The sequence below is a fragment of the Ailuropoda melanoleuca genome, chromosome 6 (assembly GCF_002007445.2).
Source record: "Ailuropoda melanoleuca isolate Jingjing chromosome 6, ASM200744v2, whole genome shotgun sequence".
Classification (NCBI taxonomy): Eukaryota; Metazoa; Chordata; class Mammalia; order Carnivora; family Ursidae; genus Ailuropoda; species Ailuropoda melanoleuca.
In genome coordinates, this window is record NC_048223.1 from 55,895,509 (window position 1) to 55,900,629 (window position 5,121).

Sequence of the window (5,121 nt, forward strand, 5' to 3'; positions counted from 1 at the left end):
CATTACTTGGCTGAACTACCAAATTAAGCAAGTGGTCATTAAATCATGGAAACAAAAATAAATAAAAAATAAAAACAAAAACCCCACGAAAAACAAAAAAAAAACACAAAAATTTTAAATACCGTGGAAACCGTTAAAAACAAATAGAATTTAAAAAGTAAAAATTATCATATGTAATCCTACGTCTGAGCAAAAACCAAATCTAATATGGTAAGAAGACAAAAGCCATAAAAAACCAAGCCAAAAAAAAAAAAAACCATGAAAGGGGAGGGAGGTTCAATTACTTTCAAAGCAAGTACAAACTGTTCATGTTACACTCGAGGATTCCAGTATTTCATAAACACTGGTGTGCGGAAAGTGAATGCAACTACCTGAAAACAAAGAGCACCCGCAAGCTCCAGATAATGCCGCTGGCACAGGCAGGGTAACCAGAGTGACCGCACAGCAGCGCAAAGAAAGAAAACAGACTAAAACACTCAGGGTGTCATCTGACGTCTGATTAAAGCTGCTTCTGCAATGACAACAAACGTTCAGCGGCTGCTTGTTGAGATTCCACGAAGAAGGAAGAGCGAGAACAAAGCCTTCCCAGTGCAGAATTAGTGGATCTTCACTAGGCACTGAGCTTTCTCAATAGTCTCTTTGTTGAGGTTTCCCACCCACCCTGACACAGTATTTAAAACTCCTCAATTTACATCAAATCCAAGCCTCAATTCATAGAAGTCTTGCTTTTGACAATCTGTGGCCTCCATCTATTTAAGTTTTAATGGAAATAAACTTTCCCTGCACGTGCTAAGCAACCCTGCATCCTTACTGTTCATGATCCCGGCCAATATTGAAAGAGAGCTGAATCTTATTTCTACATTAACAGGTGCATGTTTGCCTTTAGAAGCCTATGTAGAAATTATCTCACGGGGCTGCTCCGTGCGTGATGGGCTGTGCCTTGCCCAAGCTCCAGAGTTCAGAGAGGCATTCCAACAGAAACAAAGGAGTGTCTGAAGGGGCCATCATAATACACGCATAAATTACCTTTAACAAGTACTGGTAAGACTAAAAACAATAAATTATTAAAAATTATGTTTAAAATAAAATAATCCCTCATTTTTTTTTTGGGAGATAAACATACCTTAAAAGATTCACTATAAATGGCTTTCAAGGAGGGAGCCCCCATTTGAACTAGTGGGACTGGACTGGAAGCACTAAATGTGGAAAGGTTACTTCTTTTTCTAAATTTTGAAATACCACCTTGTGCGTGAATGCAAACGGACAGGAATATTTAAAGGAGAAGGGAGCAGCAATGTGTTATTTGGATAGCCCAGTAGTCGCCGCCCCTTCTGGTGAGATACCTTGATATTCCTCTTTGGAATGAACTTCTCCTTCCAGACTCTCAGTCCAGGTGATTTGGGTAAAATAGATCATGCACTCCCACTCCTCTGTGGGGCACACTTGTGACCAGTCGCTTCCAGCCTGGTGACATGACCCAAATTGGTGCAGTGAGACTCAATCCCAGCAGGGGAATTACTAGGAAGGTGAAGCTCTCGCTTTCTCCCAGTCTCAAAGGTGGTAGAATGTGGGCCTGGAGCTGCTTGTAACCATCTGGCTGTGTCAGAGGAAAAACCCATCTGCATCTGAAGCCAACACTGAGGAAAGCATAGCCAAGAACCAAGGGGACCAGTCATAATGGAATCAGTTGGATCCCTGGAAATGGCGATGCATTAACTTAGACCTTCCCTGGCCCTTTCAATCACATGAGTCAGGAACACAACCCTCCTTTACTTTGGCTTAAACCAATGGTGAGTTGGGTTTCTGCACTCAAAGAGTTCCATCAGTAACCTGAGTAAATCATTATAGCATTGGCAATATCAGAAATTCAAAACACCTTTTCAATGAAAGGAGATCACTTTCTGTAGGAAACCTCCATGGGGACCTTGCAGTGAAGTGATTCCTATAAGGTCACTACCACACTGCAACAATCTATGTTATGTATTTTCTTAATCCCTTTATACTTCATAGTAACATGACAATGGTGACCTCCTACCAGCAGGAGAACTCCTACACTTCTGGGAAAAAAATCTAGAATTCGATGATTTTGTGATAGCAGAGAATTAAACACCAGATGAAAACAACTACATATGGCAAAAGCCTGTGACTTTCTTTTGTGCTTCAGCATTAATGGCAGTCTTAATGAGCAAGCCAAATGATCTCTTCTCATGATCAAATCCTAAAAGAGAAAGGGAAAGATATTCTTTTATCTAAGCTCCTTCCCTCCCTGCTGGGAATATTTAAATCTTAATTATTCCTCAGAGTCTTTGCAACCTTGCAGAGTAAATTCCTGATGAAAAAACGAGATCCTTTCTTGGTGTATACGCTCCATAGTGCAGCAACGACTAAGAAAGAAACATTAAAGAGCCTTGTTCAAGGGCACTGCTGTATGACCATCAAAATCTGGGGACCACCCCAACTGCATGGGTTCAGAAGCATTTTTCCAAAGAAAACCAAGAGCAAAAAATACGGATTTCCACATATAGGCAAAAGTTCACCTGTCTTTTACACTTTAGTAATGTGAAGTTTACATGTGTCTACTGAAAAGAGAAGGCAAGAAGAAAGTCTGATTGGGAAAAGTGCTGATGTTGACCCAGGCAGACGGATCATTCGCCTGGATGCTCCCAAGTCACCCTGATTGGTTTAGAACCCCCATCTGTGGTTTTTCACACTCAACTCACAAATGCTAATAAATACACTGGATAATAGGTTATTATTCAATTCAAGACAAAGTCAAAGGTCAACTGCAACTCTAGTCCAGATCTGAGGGGAATCGCAGGTCTGCTATTAACCTGGACATACCCAGCAGCTACAGACCAAAAGAATAGACCTCCCATATGGCTGGCCTGGCAGGTGGTCCCACAGACCTCATCATGGCTCCTCACAGTGGAGGAGGACAAGACCAAGGGACAGGTTAGGATTCTCAATACCCAGTGATCAATATTTTCCTTCTCTCAACTATGGGATCCTCCTAGCACACCGCAGTAAATAATTAAAGGACACAGCCTCCACTTATCACCCCCACCCCACCTTTTAGGAAAGGACCATACCAAAAGCATTTTCTCTTGCAATATCTCAAAGTACCACATGCCATTAGTAAAAACTTCTATTATCACTCTCTATTGAATTACCTAAATTCAATGTAACTTCTTTTTCTCTATTTTATTGCTGCAAGGATAAAGACTTTACTGTCTTCTATCTTCAGGACTTTTTGTTACTTATTCTTAATTCTAAAAAGAACTTCAGATGATTTTTTTTTAACCAGTAACCATCTTTATCATCTTGGATAAACTATTTAATTTTCCTAGGCCTAAATTTCTTCCTCTACAAAATAAAGTATCAGAACAAATTTAAAGATACCTAAGGCTTTTACCAAGTCAATGTTCATCCTGTAACTCTAGGTTGGTTCCCTAGACTCTGTTCTAGCTCTTTAAATATGTGCCCTGTGTGCATTTTTTTCTAAGTTCCTAATTCTTTCCTGGCACTTCCCAAGAAAAAAAATTAATAAAGATGCAAATAAAAAGAATCCAACACAAAATTTCAATGCTATTCACTGACCTCCTATCTCACAATAACGGCTACAGGTGTATGGGAGGTGAGCTAACATGCAACCACTAAGTGTCTGAAACATGGAAGGTATACCCATCCTTTTCCTCCTTGTATCAGAGCTAATGAAAGCCATCAATTAGTCATTAGAAATAAACCTTTCCAATTTGTAAATCAGGTTTTTGGTGTTTTACTGTTACTCTGAAAAGTTGATGGATGATGGAACGCTATGGAGGTGAACAGAAGTTTGTGTATGTGGACTCCCCATATACTCTCAGAATATGCTGGAATGAATAAAGGTTGGGAAATTCCTACTCATAATGCAAAACAACACTGGGATAAAGTAAGTATGTGATGAACATCGAGGCTTGCTTCTCAGGCTTTCCTCAAATATACATACGCATGACATGCTGANCATATGCATGACATGCTAAAAGTTAGCATTTGTCTGTTTAAATGATGACACATCTGTACCCTACCCTTTGCTCTAAAAACTATTTTAACGACCATGGTATCTAGCCTTAAGGGATGATGGGAAAGCATCTCAATGATCTATCCTTCTCTTAGACCCTTGCTACCTAGATGATATGAATGATCATAGCTTTGGGATGTTCACACATGCTTGGGGAGCAATCAACATTGCATTTGCAGTAGTCAAACCCAAACTTCTCCAAATGTTTGATAAACAGTTCACTCCACAATCTCTACTTTGCTTGTTAGTGATGAGGAATGGTGCCATGAATTCACATGAATTGGTGTTAATATCCAGAAACCATTTTGAGAAGCAGCTCTACAATGTATAGAAACCATGAAACAAATCATGATAAAGAATCTGATTGATAAGGCCAGAAGTGANGGAATCTAATTGATAAGGCCAGAAGTGATAGGGATCCCCACTGATCATAGTACCTGAATACCCACTCCTGATTTCAAGAACAACTGTGCATCAACGACCAGGAGAAGGCAAGTCAGGAAGGCTCAGACAGTACTGGGACCTTCCCACACTGAGACAGGCCTTTGGCTAAAAGTAGGAAAACACCTCTTATTTAAAGGACAGCTCTCTAGAACCATTTTTTCTACTTTTCGTAAGTACTATACAAAAAGGAAAAGTCAATGCATATGGACTGAAGTCGAGAGAAGAGATCAAATAGCAAAACCCAATCTTTTTAACATTTAGTCAGAATTTTGGAGAGGATGCCTGGGCTTCTGCATCAAGACTCTTCAAAGATAGACCCCAAATCCCAAAGAGGGCTACATTAGTGCTTTTAAGCACCTAAATCATTAAGAGTANAATTAAGAGTAGAGGTCACATTTTTCATAGTATCCATAAGCTTCTTTAAAAATTAAGTAGACTTTGGGGCACCTGGGTGGCTCAGTCAGTTGAGCATCTGACTCTGGGTTTTGGTTCAGGTAATGATCTCAGGGTCCTGAAATCGACCCCTGTGTCAGGCTCCATGCTCAGCACACAGTCTGCTTGGGATTCATTCCCTCTTCCTCTCCCTCACCATCTCCCCTCTCCCCCACTCACACGTGCAA